Genomic DNA, 18,142 nt, shown 5'->3' on the forward strand with positions numbered 1-18,142 from the left:
CCTCTGGACCCTCTCCATGTTGTCCACATCCCTCTTGAAGTGCGGCGCCCAGAACTGGACGCAGTACTCCAGCTGCGGCCCGACCAGTGCCGCATAGAGGGGGAGGATCACTTCCTTGGTGGTGTGCAGAGTCAAAACTGTATTTTTGACAGTTCAGCACAGTCTGATTTCCTCTACAGTAAAGTAGAATGGCCCTGGAAGTAAAATACTAGGGGCAGATGGCTCTCCCATGCTTTAACCCAAAGGTCTAGTGGTTGAAGCACTTGCACAGGGAGCAGGACAGCTGGGCCCTCATCTACTGAGGATTTAAACATGTCTCTCCTGCTTCCTAACAAAGTGTAACAACTAGCAGAACATAAGCAAGACAGTACCCTCCTGTTGACACTAGTCACAAGTGGGACAAGGAAGCCAGAAGGTGTGATGTCTCCAGGAGGCAGCCGCCTCCTTGGAAAGAAGAGGCCTCTGGGTTCTAGTTGCTCTTAATGAGGCAGAAGTTTTCCTGGTTTTATTTATCCATTTAATTCATAGTGCAATGGGCCAACTTCAATATGAGAGAGAGCTGGAGAGCATCTGGCAATTCTTGGCTCACAGTTTGGTAGTTAGAGTAGTTTGCTAGGAAGCATAAAATTCATGTTTAGATCATTTTGGCCAAGAAGTTTAGGACCTTGGTCTTTTTTTTCCTGCAAGTACCCTAAACATTGGGCCAAATAGGTAATAGAGTCTCTTTTCCATTTGTGGCATTTGCCCAACTACAAATTTAGGACCTGCCACGCTTTACATGCACACCTGAGTGATTTTGTTTCTCTGTGCACTTGGCCATCTGGAACTTAGCCCTGTTGAGCATACTCAATGTTGAATTACAAACTGTGCATATGTGCCCAAAACCAGAGTAACATAACATAGTGTGTTCCATATAGGCCCATTAAATTAATTTAGAATTAGACCTTAATTTCCATCTGCCTATTACCCAATGAAAGCTTAGCTGGTGAAATTTAGTTGTATTTCATTCCAAGTGATAGGTCTTTGACATAATCTCAGATGCCACGCTCCTCAATAGGCTGGAGAAAAGTAAGCTAGAAATATTTTCCATTAGGTAAATAAATAATTTGTTGAATAACCACAAGGAAAGAATAGCTGTGGATGACTCAATATTAAACTGCTGGGAAGTTTCAAGCAGAGTTTGTCAAATATATGTTTTGAAAAAAAGTTAGTGCTGGGTCCTGTGCATTTTTATTAATGACCTTGATGCAGGAATCTTATCATATCATGCCTGGACTAAGGAATGACACAATACTGGGAGAATTTGCAAAAACTTGGATGGTAAGATCAAAATTCAGAGGGGTCTTGATACATTGAAGTAGAAGGCTGTAGAAAACAAAATACAATTCAGTAAAGGTAAATTCAAGATATGCTTAGGTAAAATAAATAAATAAATCATAGAATTTTAGGAAAGTAGGACTGAAAGAGATCACCACAGATCATCTAGTCTAACACCCTGCCTGCAGCAGGATTGTTCATAACCAAACCATACTATACAATTCAATTGTCTAACCTCTTAACAAAACTACATGACTTAAGATGTAACACTCTATTCTGCCACAGGTAAAGCAGACAGACCATAGCGACAAATATCCTTCTGTAAAGTTTCTTAGTATATGCTCAAAAGAACCCAGGAGGAGGGCCCTGTTATACAGAAAGGCAAACAGTCCATATTAATTTGACTATTGCCCTGTGGGGTTAGGCCAATGCTCAGGATCTCACATTCTTAGACAGGAAGGCATGACACAATTGCACATATACACACACAAAAATCCATTAGGTGCATACACCCACACTACCAACTCAGGTATACAAGCATCCAAAATTACCAGCCTAGGCACATGCATACCTATCACCAATTCAATCACATACACAGTACACACACCAAAAATTAGACAAAATCAGTTACCAACACCTAATACACACAAACAAGTAGCTTATTCATATATCACGCGCATGATGATATATATATATATATATATATTCACCAGTTCACACACATACCACCCACCTACAAGTACACACAGGTTAGTGCCTAACTTGGATGGTACAGTTTGTATGTGTGTGCTTGGGATACCTGGGGGGAAGGTTAAGGTGAGAGAGTGAAAATGTAGGGAGTGAAAGTTGCTAAGACCAGGATTCGAACTGGTAGACTAGAGAGAAGCTGGGCTGAGGAACTGAGGCTTGGGGTTGCTTACAGTCAAATGGCCCCAGGGTTACTCAAGGTCACTGGTGCTGCAGTGGAAGCAAGGGAAAAAGCCCGGTGACAAGAAGAAGACAGCCAGGAAAGAGAGAGGCAGACAGCTGGGAGATTGGGGCTGGAAACTGAGGAGGGTTGGGAGGTCAATACGACAAAAACCCAACTTAGGGTTTCAAAATAACAAGTTTATTAAAGAGACAACACACTACACAGCCCCACAAAGTTATTGGTTCCTACACACAAGTACTCATGTACACACCCACACAATGGCAGCAGGACAGGAAGAGGCTTACAGGAGGGATGAAGTCAACGTATGTAGGGATAGAGTCGAGGTCCTTCGCTTGGGGAAGGAAGATGGATGATAGCTACTTATTGTGGGCTGTGAGTTGATCCTTAATGGCCAATCAGGGTCTTCTCCAGCAACATGTTGTCCAGAGGGGGTCACCAGCAGGGCCTCTGGGTGGATAGGTGGTGTGGCATGGTGCTGGTTTAGATAGAGAGGGCATCCCAAAGAGTCAGTCTGCACTATCCCTTTTATGGGGCAGACTACCTATGATTTCTTATGGGGAGGGCATGTCCAGGTAAAGTCATCCCTGTTCCAGAGGGTTCCAGATGTTCATACTGAGCATGTGCAGCCTTGTCACAATGGTGGGTTGGCTGATTTCTGCAACAGTCTTTGTCTTCCAAATCTTGAGCCAGGGAGTGTCAATGCAGGGTGATGGTTTGGTCCTCGAGTTGATGGTTCGGTCATTCAAGAAGGAGCTGTTTTTAGACTTACTGCCATTGTCTCTCAAGTACCCTCTTTCTTCCCCATTCATTAGGTTCCTATTACATAGGAGGGGTAGGTATGAGTCATAGCTTACAACATCAGGGATGTTTGACATACAAAATGGAAACTTGACATTACTTGACACTACTTTACAGACATAGGCCTAACTTATATAAATTAAATATAAAACAATATAAATCAATGCAAAAAATATAGGAATGCAATATAATACAATACAAAAAAGTAAAAATTAATACAAATGCAACAAGACACTATTTACAATATAAAAGGGGGCTTATTACCATAATAGTACACAAGAACTTAGCTTACCCAGTATTACTTGTAATCACTTATAAGGGATAGAGAGGGCAGAAAGAAAGTCAGAAATGGTTGGGGAAGGTGTGGGAATGCATTTTACAATAAACAAAAAAAACCCTTTTTTTTTTTTGTAAAACTGGGGGGTTTGCTACATTAACATGGGGTGAAATTCCTTACTGAGCCCAAATATGGTGATAGGTCTGAGCCTGAGCAGGGGGAGTTTCCTTAGCCAGGAACCTCTGGGTTTAAGTCCAAACATGAGCATTAGCACATCCCAGTCAAAATCCCAGCCTGGGCTATAGCCAACACCCTCTTAGGAAATCTTAAAAAACATCCTGATGCACAAAGCGGGAGGTGTAAACAGGGAATCCCTTCCTAGACCCAGATGGCAACCAGCAAAGTCTAAAAGCATGGGAAATAGGAAAATATAAGCATAGCCATTCCTAGATGATGCCCAACCAGTGGCTTTCCTATCTCTTTTTGAACACCACAAATGATGGAGCATTTACAACATCCCTAGACAGTCTATTCTACTAGTTCACGGCTCTAAGAGTGAAGAATTTTTTTTCCTGATATCCAATGTAAAAATACTTTGCTAACTTCAAGCCATTGATCCACATGCTGCTCTCTCCAGCAAAACGAAAAAGGTGTTTTCCTTTTTCTTTATGGCAACTCTTTAAGTATTTAAAGACTACTAGTATGTCCCCTCTTAAGCACCTTTTCCACAAACTGAAAATGACTAGCTTCCTCTCAACTACTCCGGATATAACTTGTCTTCTAAATCCTTTATGATATTGTCATCTACCTTGACACAAACTTCTCCAAATCCTTTTTTAATATGTGAAGCCCAAAACTGCACACAGTACTCTAGATAAGGCCTAACCAGTGCTGAGAAGAAAGGGACTATTACTTCACTTGTCTTCCACCTAATGTTCAATTGTTCAATATTTTCATTAATGATTTGGATATGGCAACCTGGCAACCTAATTTGCCATTACTCTAGGCTCTTTTTCTCCTTTCATTGTCTCTGCTGCCAGTTGCACTTATATTTTAGTAGTGGCCCCTATTTGTGAACACTGAAGTAAAAAGGCATTAAGTACTTTGGCCTCCTGTGCCTCATCTTTAGGCATCCTGGTGTCCTCTGATTAAAAAAAGAAATCCCCAATATTCAGATTAAAAATAGTAACCCCAAATCCACATTTTCCATGATTAAAATGAAACACCCCTATATCTTTATGTACCTATATCTATTTTAGTGGTGTTTCATTTTAATCATGGAAAAAGTGTATTTTGGGTTAGTATTTTTAATCTGAAAATTGGGGATTTTGCACTTAGAAGCAGTGAAATGCATGTCAGAGTGAAGAAAATGGTGGTGGTGCACTTTTGAACTAAAACACCTCAGAGGTGCTTTAGTTCAAAAGCACACTGCCACCATTTGCTCCGCACTGACATGCATCTTGCCACCTATAAACCAGCACATGGCACAGCATCAGCTCATGTGCAGAGCAGACTATTAATTGAGTCTGCTCAGAAACAGTGGATCTCAGAAGCAGCTGAACAAAAAGTTATGTACATAAATGCCTTAAGTTTTTAAATATTTGAAATATTGATAAGCAATGTTCTCCTTTTCAACAGAGATCAGAAAATGTAGCACTGGGTCTCAACCACAGCACACCATATTTAGATCAGATTTTAGGCAATACTTCCTTTGTGTTAAAACAGATAAGGTTAATTGAGAAATTACAGAATCTTCACTGAATAGGCCTCTGTCTAGATATTTTAGGAATAGCAAATCCTGTATATGTTCAGGGGGTTGGACAAAATGCCCCTTGAATTATTTTCAAACTTTATCTTTAGATTTTATCTATCATAGAATAATAAAGGGCAAGTAAATAAGAGAGATCTTTAAACACTGCAAATCCCCATACCTGTCTTCCTCCTGGCATTTTTTCATTTGTTCAGATGCTCATACCACTGGATGGATCTACTATATCATTCCAAATTTCACTTGTCCAAAATTAAAGGGTTTTTTTGTTGTTATTGTTTTGCTTTTTTTGCAAGAAGCATGGTTCAAGATTATTAAGCACATTTTCAAAACAGTTTAGCTGCTACTATGATGCCTCCTAGGGAAAATAAATATTTTTTTTTAGCTCTCACAAAACAGCAACAAAAATGTGTTCAATTCTGGGATACATTAGAAATTAGAAAGGGTGGATCAGGGAGGGTAGTTGTAACCCTTTCGGTTTCTGTTCCCCCCAAAGTCTAAAACCAACTGCCTGTGAGCGACAGCAGCATTTCTACTCAGGCAGAGTGGAAGGAATGAATTGACTTAGTGGCTCATTATAAAATACCTGTTCCCTGCTAGTCACTCTTCAGTCTACAGATGTTAAAGACCCTCTCTCTGTTCAAATGGTCTTGATGTTCCATTAATCAAGTTATCCTTTCTTTTTCAATTGCACTGTCTGTTATCTATTCCTGTTATAACTCTCTTATTTCACACGTTTGACAATGAAGTGTTGGATGCGCTGTCAAAATTATCAAGAAGCCTAGCTTTTGTTTTACAAATCTGGATATATATTTAGCTATAATGACTACAGGACTAATAAAAAAGTCTCTTTGAAATATCTTTGACTAGCTTGTTTTATTTTTTAAATGTAATATGTAAACTAGCAAATAAGTGCACATTCGAATAACATTACATTTGTTTTTGCTTTGATCTTAAACTGAATAATGTAGCACTGGGCCTCTGGCATATTAGTAAATCTTCAAGTTTTTCTTTAACTGGAGAAAAAAATATGTGCTGTTTTATATGTGATGATGTACCACATAACCTATACTACCCATTTAAAATCCTAGATCTGTGCATTCCTGGAATGGCCAGCAGGAAGTCATCTAATCCATTCCTCTGCTCAAGTGTTTCTCTAACTTACCCCATAACTTAATTTCTGTAAATCTGAAATACAGGCGACCCTTGTCATTTGCTGGGGATATTTTGTCATATCCTCCATGAATGGTGAAATCCACAAATAAGGCACTTCATTCATGAATGCAATTTGCATTCATGAACACAGTGGCCCTGGTGGCTGGGGCAAGGGGCATGGCTCCAGCAAGGGTGGCGGGAGCCCGGCGACAGCAAGTGCAGAGCTTCCAAGGAGCTCCTGTAAGTGTATAAAGTGTATTTAAAATGTGGGTTTAGCATTCGCAAATATTTGAAACCATGAATACCGAACCCACAAATAGCAAGGGTTTCCTATATAGCTATAGTCCAAACAAAATATTTTTATATTTCCCAGCCAACATATTTTAGAAATTTTCTGGAAGATTTATTTAATTCATTTTTAGACACTTTTTAAATTGTTGTTCTTATTCAGGACAAAAACATTTTTGAAATTCTGGTATTTCTTGTGCAACAGAAATCCTGATTTTTTTAAAACCCTATCATTTAAAATAATTTATTGAAAACAGCACCATTTCTATTAGTAAAAATGGACAAGCATGAAACTTTATTCATTTTAATTTTATGACTACAACAACATATTAGCCATTGCTTTTAATTATGAAATAAATGTGGCATAGACTGTCAAAGACAAAACAGCCCCACATTATATGACAATTTTGTGATGGGGATAGCATATGAACTTATAATAAAAATATATTTGATTGTTTTGTGAAGAACTTATGGTAGCAATAAAGATGAATATTTTAAAATCTATGTTCATGGAAATGAAAACTCCCATAATGATTAAAAAAAGCTAAGTATTATTTTTAGATCCCTCTTTAGTTCATTCATATACTCAGGGTTCATCAGACTCCAAGGAAGTCTATGATTGTAATTAATGTTTGCTGAAAACCAACACTGATGAAAGTAAAACCTCTAGAGGATATGATAACTTTATGTAGTCAGTGTTCAAGATCACAGAAACCTCTCAGACATACCCTAATTGCTACTACTCCCAGCCCCCGTCCCCCATTTTATTGTGTTTCCCACTGTTCAAAGGGGAGGGGGGTTAAATATGGGCTGCAGGCTGAATCCAGACCACCAGGAGATTTAATTTGGTCTGTGGGCAGGTGCCCAACAATTAATTGTATCTGGTCTAGCCCACTGCTGCCCCTGCTCAGCTTGGCATAGGACCAAGCTCCATCCACTTTCACTAGGGCTGTGCATTATGCTCCCAACCTCTCCCATTAGGAGTTTCTCAGTCCTTTCCCATCTCAGACCAGCACACAGCTTTCAGATTGAGCTGCTGCTGCCATGGCTATAGCCACCTGGGGAACTGCCTGGCTTCCATGGACTCTAGCAGCTTCTCCTTCTGTCATTGCTACAGCATTTTGGGCAGCAGGTAGGGAAGTGGGAGCAGGTATAGGGAAGCTGCAGCTGGGCAGGAGCTGGGTGCCAGGGATCCTGGGAGTGCCAAGCACAGGGCCAGGTGTGATGGGAGCATGTAGGTTGGAGCCTGGAGTGTGGGGCCCACAATCACTGGGGTGGGGGGAGCACAGAGCTGGTTTGGCAGGAGTGTGAGGCCCAGCCCAGCCTGCTTCCATCATGCAGGTGTAGCAAAAACCCCAGTTTTTCTTTTTTTTATTTATTTTAAAATGCATTTCCTCTCCTTCCCCAACCATTTCTGACTTTTTCTCTCCCTCCCTATTCCGTATAGATAAGTATGAGTAAGCTAAGATGTAGGACAATCTTTAACATTATATTTTAGGTAGTAGGTTTTATTTTTCTCTCCCCTCTTTGCAAATAAATGCCCTGCTATTTTGATATAGATGTCCACTGTTTTATAAGTGATAATTATTATGTTTGTATTGATTTTTTATTGTTTTTATATTGTGTGATTACTGTTTTAGGCCTATATATGTAATTTAGCATAAGTCATGTCTAGTTTTCATCTTGTAATGTCAAGCCTCCATCTTATACCCATGCCCGATTGTGTAACCTATCACTCATAGTACCCCTCCCATGTAACTTGGTTCCTGAATGAATGGAGGTAAATGAGGTGTTTGAGGAACAATGGCAGTAGGTCTAAAAACAGTTCCTTCTGAATGACTGAACCATCAACACCAAAACCTGGACCAATGATAGAAACCTAGAAATATAATAAGACGACATGTTGCAGTTATGTATATGTTATCTACTTGTTTTCATTTAAAATATAAGACAATATAAGTCCTGAAAAGAAGCTTTTAAAAAACTTTCTCTTGTAAACATAGCTTAAAATATGCCTTATCTTGGTAGTAGTGTATGTTCAATATTTTTCCAAATCCAAGGTGACATGCACTTAAAATGACCCCCCCAGTAATTAAATTCTATACATGGGAAATTATAAATGTGTTATAATCAGGGATCCTGTTTTTCTCTGATCAAAAAATCCCCAATTTTCAGATTAAGAAAAGTAACTCCAGGTCCACATTTTTCTGAGATAAAAATGAAACATCACTAATATGTAGATAAATGGAAAAAAATGTGCATTTTGGGTTACTGTTTTTTTAATCTGAAATTTAGGGATTTTTTTTTTTAGCAGAGAAATTCCTGGTTATAATTTCTCATGTATAGAATTAAATAAATTTAAGATCTTCTTAAATTCATCCCATAAGGTGCTGCGATGGGGAAAGCATTAGTGGGGGCAAGGGACCAGACCCCCATCCCTTGCTTTTCTTGCTGGTCCTAACCTGTCCCTTGTCTTCACCATGACTTTGTTTGTGTCCAGGGGCAATGTGTAGAGGGTGAATGGGAGTGCACAGGCACATCCTGAGAGTGCTGGTGCATCCCCTGACAGCTGGCATTTCCTGCTTAGGAAATGGGTAATGGGGGCAGATGGGAGTACTGGTGCCCTCCCTGAGAGTGCCAGCCAGGGAGTGGGGGTGCCAGGAGAAGTGGTACTGGCATTTCTGGACATGTGGCTGGCACTTTTGGGTCAGCGTGATTGGCTACATGGGAAACCTCCCGCCAGTCACTGATTGGCTGCTGGTGGGGGCAACTGCTCCCTCTGACTCAGGAGGCACCCATCACCCATGCTTGTGCCTCCCCCTTGCCTCCTGCCCCCGCATCATTTGGCCTTCTGTGCCTGTAGATACCCTTTTGTCGAGAATAGGTGCTATAGGGCTTGTGCCCTTTCTGGGATGACAACTTTTCTTCTGCTAAGGGGTCTTATATCACATGTACCCTTGCCTGTTGATACAAAAACTTGCCTGCCACAAATCTGATGGTAAGTATTCTGGTTCTTATTTATTACCGGTTTGTGCCAAGCCAGGAGATACTGGCTGAAGTATCATTGCTGGGAGCATACTCTGGGAGCCAGCATGACTTTGGAAAAACAGAGAGCCAGCTAGGAAAAGGAGGCTGAGCGCTATAGGAATAAGTAAAACATTTTGTATTCTTTATTATCATAACAGCGTCAGGCCAAGTGGGAGCCCAGGAGAAGAACTAAATATAGAAACAGGAATTTTGATGTTGTTTAATGTGCTTAAAGGGGAAGATACCCTTTTTTTGAATGTGTACCCCCTGATAGAAAAAAGGGGAATCGAGTTCATAAAGCCCAAAGCATTGAAGCTCATCTTTGTTTATTTTACTTGATTTTATGTTTGGGATGCTTAGAGAAATAAATTGGACTCAATATTTACCATCACTGGAGAAGTTGTCACTCAGTAACTGGGAAACAGTCTTCAGTCATTTTCTTCATCCCAGGATCCAGTGATACCTAAGAAACTGGAGAAAATAATGTGAAAAGGGAGATAGATACCTAATAAAAGATTCTTAGCATGAAGAACACATGGTGTGAGTCTCCATCTTTTATAGTCAACTGTATTGTTTTATAAGAACATTTGAAACTACAAGGGAATTAATCAGTATGCCAGAGGTGCTTATTTTTTACCCTTTAACATCAAGACATGGCAGAAAAGATTTAAGATCACCATTGAGACAAACAGGGAATAACCTTGTTGTTTTGAGATCTAATCTGGTAGCCAGTGAATTACATACATAAGACTAGAAAGAATACCTCACAGTCCTGTTTTAACTGTTTCCTGCTGCTCTCCTTACGAGAAGAGGCTATGGGACCTGAACCTGCTCAGCCTCCATAAGAGAAGGCTGAGGGGGGATCTAGTGGCCTGTTACAAACTAGTCAGGGGGATCAGCAGGCATTGGGGAAGTCCCTGTTCCCCCAAGCACTCCCAGGAGTGACCAGGAATAACGATCACAAGCTGGCAGAGGGTAGATTTAGGCTAGATATCAGGAGGCGCTACTTCACGGTCGGGGCGGCTAGGGTCTGGAACCAACTTCCAGGAGAAGTGGTGCTGGCTTCTACCCTGGGGGTCTTTAAGAGGAGGTTAGACGAACACCTTCCTGGGGTCATTTGACCCTGGTACTCTTTCCTACCATGGCAGGGGGTCAGACTTGATGATATGCTCAGGTCTCTTCCGACCCTAGAAACTATGAAACTTATATTATTTTTTTCTGCATCCCAGTCATCACCACTGGGCTGCCACTCCTTCTAGCTAGACCCTGCTGTTTATCTTACCCAACCGTGGGGCTCCTCATGGCTACTAGCCTCAACTATAACCTGCAGGCTCATCCCTCCTTCATCCCTCTGCTCCCTGGGACTCTTCCACAGCCTGCTTCCTGGCTGTTCTTCATGCTTCTCCTCTCCAGGGCATGTCCACTACCTCTTCTCCCTCCTGGGCTCTGGTATCAGTCTGTTGTTTTTTTCTGGCCATGCCTCCTGGGCATTCCCTCCCTTCCCAGTCTTCCTGGCATCTCTCCTCAGCTTGGGGCTGCTGGCTTTGCTTCTGGTCTCAGGGCTTCTCCTCATGTCACTCCTTTGCTAAGGGCTGCTCTCAGCTGAGCTATGCTGGCTCATCTGGAGTTGGCATTTATGCCATGACAGCCCCCTCCTCTCTCCTCTCCTCTGGCATTTCCAGGCAAGCCCAAGGGAGGCTGGTTTCCCTTGCTGCTTGACCCTTACTCTCTACCTATTTCACCTGTTCCTTTCCCTCCACCCCCTGTTCCATGCTCCTAGCCCCTTGTCCCCTTGTCTCCCACCTGTACCTGACCCCTCCCCCTACCTATTACCTTCTACTGCAGCTCTGCTAGGTTCCCAGTGCAATTTTATTCAAATTGTTATCAAAGCAAAAACAAATATAACTTTATTGGAAAGTGAACTAATTTTCTAGACTATATGCTATGTTTAAAAACACAAGCTAGGCAAATGTAATCCAGAGACACTGTTTTAATAGTCCTTTAATCATTATAGTTAAATGTACATCTTCAATTAACATTTTTAAGAAAAATCTAGACTGCTTGAGCATCTTCAAAGTGCACCCAAGACTTCACTGTCAATCATTTCCACACCTGAGTTAATGTTACCACGCCTAAGGTTAAGGGTCTGAGCTAAGACAAAAAAAAAAAAAAAGTCCACATGCCTATGAAACAGAAGAAAAATATTACTAGAAATAGTTGACAGACAGAAAAACTCAGGAAGAAAGGATAGCTTTATCAATGGAACATTAAGACCATTACAAAGGAGATAGGGTCATTAACTCCTGTGGAAAGAAGAGTCATTAGCAGGAGTCAGGTTCTTAATAATAAACCTTTAAGTCAATTGACTTCCTCCACACTGCCTCAATAGAAATCTGCTGTCTCTCCCAGGCAGTTGAAATATCCATTTCTACTTGATCAAGTTTTTTGAAGCCAGAAGTACAGAGAATGTGTACACGTCTATTATTTACATGGTTCAAATTCTGGAGCATGGAAGGGCACAACTTCATTGTCTAATAATGTTTTTCAACATTTTTAAAGTATTACTGTCCCAAATCAGGATGAAATATTAAAATCTAGAAAAGAAGAGAGGAGAGGAGTGTCTTTGGATATCTGAAATGCTTTGGGTCAGTTTCTTCATTTTTCATTGTTGCATTGTTTAGGTTTGTACTTTTTTAATTCTGAAAAGGTAAGGAAATCATCAAACCAAATACTAGTTTTGGACTGCAAAATATTTTTTTCACTTATAATATCAAAAACTCAATGTTTGATACTGAAAAAACAAAACAGAAATTTCTATTTTAGGTAAGTCATTGAAATTTACCTTTTCCTCTGAAAGAAGCAAGGATTTTTGTGAGTGATACCTTTTATTGGATAAATTGCATGATTGGGATAGACTTAGACACACTTGTGAGTGCAGTACATTGTTTTTGCAAAATTCTATTGTGTTCTAAAAGGTGTCTAAGTCTATCCTAACCACAAAAATTATGTCTCCCCCATATGTCATAGGCCATCTTGACAACGACTCCACAACTACTATTTCCTATGAACATTTTTGGGTAACATCATTTTAAGAAAAAAAATATTTTATCGGTTATATTCTGGCCTTGCATTTAAGCAATAAGGAGGACTGCTAGCAATTTGCCATGTTCTACACTTTTATAACGGCTTTATTGATGTTTAGAGTAATTTCTTGTTCCATAAACAGAATGTGACTATGTGACTGGTCACCAGGGATCCTGGTTTTCTCTGATTTAAAAAAAAATCCCCAATTTTTGGTTTAAAGAAAGGATAGTTTGAATCAGGCAAGAAATGACAGTTATAGGTATTTTTTTGTGATTCCCCATTATAGCCTATGGGCAAACCATCAAAACGTGTTGAAACAGCAAAAAAGTTTTGAGGAAATGAAATGGAACAGTGCTTTGAAATGAAGCAAAATGCTGAAATGAAACCCTGTCCCTTCAAAATGACAATGTGGAAGTCAAAACAAAATGGTGCTGTTTCTCACAGCTTTATTCATCCAACTCCGGTGCGGCGGGCCCATTGGGTGGTAAGGATGACCCTTCCTCCCAGCTGCTTCACATTTCATTGGAGTCAGCTAGCTCTGCGGCAGTACACCCCCCACCCCCGCATCCCTCAGGGAAGGTTTTAGCCCCGGCTGCTGGGAAGGTCAAGTCCTAGAAACCAAAGGGGTCTTTCAAAAAATGCCTCCTTATCCTTTCAATAATTCCCCACCACTTTGAGGGGAGCTGGGGAGGTGCTGGGGGAGTCTGGAGGCCCTCTCCTTGCCTCTCAGGTCCTTGAGCCTGATAAAATCAACATGGAGTTTGGGCCTTCTGGGAACTGCAAGTAGCTCCTGAAGCAGTAGTGGCTGGCCCAGGACAGCACCCCACCCCACAAAAGATCAGGGACTGATAGCCTCACCAGGACCCCTTGAAAGATGATGCTCTCACAGGGCCTGATGCTGAGAGTCCTGGTAGGAGGGCAGGTACTCCCCCCAGGGCTTAGTAACTCTCTGTGCCTGATGTGTACAGTTCCTCCTCCTTGGGGTTGGATTTTCATTCAGCCACAAAGGACAAGTTGACAGAACTTCTGCCTCAGGAGGTAGTGTCTCTCCATTCAGCTATGGCATACCTCTCAGTGGGGAGGGTCAACTTTCTACAAGAGACTCACACTTCAGCTAATCAAGCCAACTAACATGCTGCCTGGAGGGGCCATATATTCCTGAGCCATGGCACCTCCCTCAGTGCAGGGGTCACAATCCTCTTGTCGCTGCAGCTGATGCCAGACTTGGAAGCAGCCCAAGAGGTCATCCCTGGCCACTACTAACTGTTTGTACTTGTTAGTGCAACATCACCTCCTTCTAATTAACAGCTATGCACCCACTGCCAGGTGAGAATGGACTGCCTTCTTTAAGACCCTGGTTGACTTTTGGAGGAGTACAGCTAACAGCGATGACCTTCCTGTCCTACATGGGGACATTAATTCCACAGTCAATGAGTGGCTTGACTGGAATGGGCCAGAACCCCATCTGCCCTTGACCCAGCAGCTGTGAACAGATTTTAAGGCAATGAACCTCATTGACACCTGGCACCATTTCCACATGAGGCAGTACACTTGGCTGAAGACAACCACTGATGGGATTGCCATAGAACACTTTGGCCACTTGTACATTGCCAAGCACTGCATGCTACTCCTGTGTGGCAGCTGTATTATTCCATCTGGACTCTCAGATTACAGACTTATTTCTTGCATGCTGAGTTTCCTTGGCAGAGAATGTCCTCAGGCATCCTACTGGTGCTGTAAAACCAGCTTGCTGCAGGATGCTCAGTTCTGTGACTGCTTTGCCTATTTCAGACATGGGAGACTAAGAGAACCATCTTTTCCGCCTGGGAGCACTGGTGGCATGTGGGGAAGGCACAGATCAGAGCCTTCTGCCAGCAATACACACAGTTGGCAATGACATGGGGCTATTCAAGAGCCTTAAGATTCGGAAAAAACACCTGAAGGAACTGGCAGAGAGCACAGCCTGGGGCATTAGGATTTGTGCCCACTGTCAAGAGCTGGTAGAGACTCATTCCCCAACTCAGTTCTTTTTCAATTTGGAAAGGTGGCAGGCCCTGCAGAAAGTCCTTGATCCATCAAGATTTTCAATGGCTGAATACCCACAGATCCTGTTGAAATCTGACATCACACCATCACCTTCTATTAGGACCTGTTTGCAGCTGAACCTCTCTTCCCAGAGTCCACTAAGCACTTACACCAATCTCATCACTAAACTCTGCCCAATGGAAGCCAATGAACTTGGGCAAGAGTTGTCCTTGGAGGAGCTCACGATTGTGTTGGGGAGCCTCACCTCAGGCAAATCCCCAGGTCTTGAGAGAGGCCAACCGAGTTTTATAAGGCCTTCTGGCCCCTCCTTGGTCCCTGCCTGTTGCACATGTTTCATGAGAGCCTTGCTGATAAGATTCTGCCTGTCAGCTCTCACTGGTTAGTTCTTACCCTACTACCAAAGACAGGGGGCCTTGGCTGCATTAAGAACTGGTGGCCAGTGTCCCTTCTATATTTCAACTACAAGATTCTGGCTAAAGCCTTGGCCAATTGGTTTCATACCATCATAGACTCAGTCATTGGCCCCGAACAGAGCTATTGAGTGCTGGGCGGAACTATCCAGGACAATCTGTTCCTGCTTCATGACCTGGTAACAGCCACGTACCTCTTTGGACTGAACATCAGGCTTGTCTCCTTGGACCAGGAGAAAGCCTTTGATAGAGTTAGCCACAACTACCTTTTTTGGGCCCCAGATGCCCTTCACTTTAGATCTGTCTTCACCTCCACCCTCTAGGCGGAGAAACCAAGATGTTTCTGATTATTTGAAAGTGAACAGTGCACCCTGTGCTCCAATTTATGGCTCACAAGGGCATCCACCAGGGCTTCTCCCTCTTGGGAATGCTCTATGCTATGGCTATTGACCCCCTGCTATGTGTACTGTGATGGTGCCTGACTGGCCCTGTTGTTCCATTGGCCTTTGGTTTGGTTGGCAACCTGCCAGTTAGGCTGACAGTGTATGCAGACAGTGTGACCACTCTCCTTAACACCCAATGTGATGTCTATTTACTGGTTAACTGACAGAGTGCTTATGAATGTGCTTCTTCAGCTCACATCAACTAGACCAAGAGGAATGTCCCGCTTCTTGAAGCATGAGCCAATCATCCCCACCCACCCATCTCCTCTGCCCTAGACCTGTAAAGGGGTCTTGCCTGGCATCACAATGGTCTTAAGGCTCTAGGGATGTTCCTCAGAACTTTGGTCTTTCCAGACGAGAATTGGGAGGGCCTCAGTGAGGAGGTGGAGGTGTGTTTGTGGCAGTGGTGTTGGTGTTGGCCGAACCTCTCCTACCATGGCTGGGTCCTCATTGTGAACAATTTGGCAGCCACAACATGGCACTGGTGTGCCGTGCTGGACCCACCACCAGACTTACTTGAGAAGCTTCAAAGACTGCTGGTGAACTTTTTCTGGGATGGATGCTGTTGGGTTCCCCAAGCCATTCTCTATCTACCTATGTCCAAGGGAGGCCAGGGCTTGGTAGATCTGGTGAGTAGGGTATCTGTTTTTCACATTCAGGTTCTCCAAAGACTCCTTTATTGTGAAGACCACCCCCACCCCCCTGGCCTGGCAGTAGCTGGCCTCTGTGTTTGTGTGTGTATGGAACCTCAGGTTTGACCAAGAACTCTTTCACTTTGATCCTGCCCTCCTTGTCTGGGGCACCCTCCAACCTTTCTACTGAAGCCTGATGTGGGCCTGGTGGTCTGCCTTCTGCCTCCAACCCCAGGCCAGAAGTCTGCAGTTTCCATAGTTGCTGCAGGACCACTTGTCTACAGCCCAGCACTGCAGTACAGGCTGTCAAGCCTCAGGTCTGATAGCCTTGCTGACTCATCTGGTCATGTAGAGTCTGGCTAGGTTACCTTCTTGATATGGCCTAGTTGGACTGGTTGTCATCTGAGGCTCTGGCTGCCTGGTTGGTCACCTCTTTGGTGATGTGTGGGACACCCTTCCAATGGAGGCAGCAGCTGCATCGAGGATTACCTCTAAGCACAGTGGGTCTCTCTGCCAGGGATGTTTTGGGAGAGCACTTTCCACTGCTGCCTGTTGTTCCAGCCATGGATAATAATCTGGGCAGTGGGCCTGACACTTTATACTTTTCCCACACCTCCTGATAGCAATGCTGAGGTTCGCTTTGATACACTCCCTCTGAAAGCTATGTACACATGGGTGGTTCAAGTCTGCCATGCTTGCATCCTTACCATTTGTGCTGACATTACATGGTAGTGGCACCTAGTGGCACTGGCACTTGTGCTGGCTTACCCCATGTGGCTTATGCATTATAAGCTATCCATTGTCAAATGGATTGGCGACTTCCAGCGGCAGTTGCTGCATGGGATACTGGCCACCAGCACTCTTGTGCACCACATGGATCCAGCTGCACTGGCAGCCTGCCCCTTTTGCCTGGGTGAGGTAAAAGAGGATTTATTCCACACCTTCCTCAGGTGCCCTAGCTGCTGCCACTCTTTCCTGCCCTTGGTGCTTTCTTTGAAGCACTAGACTTGGACCTCTTGGAGAATACCTATTTATTTTCTTTTTCATACAGGGCAGCAGAAGGGAGTGTCATCTGCCTGGCAAACTTTCTGCTAGCTCAGGCCAAGATGGCCATCTTCAAGATCTGCAGTTACTGACTCACTGGGACCAACTCTGATGACACCCTGTGGCTCTTTCAGTTCTTGGTCTGGGTGCGTTTGTTACTGGAATTTGAACACGCATTCCTCCAGTGGACAGTACCCACCTTCCAGGCACATTGGGCCATTCAGGGAGTGCTCTGCAGTGTTTAGGGTGTCTGTTTAAGCCTTGCACTGTGATACTGCTTGCCCCTTCCCAGAGTACAGACAGGGGTCTGAGCAGGTTAGTGGTGTACTAGCTGTTTTTGTTTTTAGACTGTAAGGGCAGACCTTGAGGGACATATCCTCAACGTCTGTCTGTTGTACCTGGGCCCCTGTGTGGGCCATCTTTTTTTTTTGGATGGTTAACCTCTTTTTCCCTTAATAAACATTTATAAAAAGTAAAAGTCTGTCTGTCATTCTTTCTTTCTTTCTTTCTTGGAATGGAAAATCACCATTTTATGTGAGCAAAGAAGTGGAGCACACTTATTTCAGATTTATGTTCTTTCAATAGTATGAATCTTTACTTGTCTGACTATGTAAGTTATTGTGGATACGGTGATTATACTTTGTGACCTCTGTCCCCTTAATAATATTAATGTTCAAGGATGACATTTTAATTGCTTGATCATAATTCCAGGTAGCCATGAAACTGTAAAGCTGGATACATATTGCTTATTATGTTTGTGCTACTATTATTATTTTTAATAACTAGTTCTTTCTTTGTGACATGATATATTAAATCAGAATTAAACAAAAACAGGAACAATACATCTGCAAGATTTCTAAAATAAAAAATTTACATTAAACAGATGAGGAAAAGGGTTTTTTTTTAAAATGTGCATTATAGA

The sequence above is a fragment of the Crocodylus porosus genome, unplaced genomic scaffold, assembly GCF_001723895.1.
Source record: "Crocodylus porosus isolate Cpor-Errol unplaced genomic scaffold, CroPor_comp1, whole genome shotgun sequence".
Classification (NCBI taxonomy): domain Eukaryota; kingdom Metazoa; phylum Chordata; order Crocodylia; family Crocodylidae; genus Crocodylus; species Crocodylus porosus.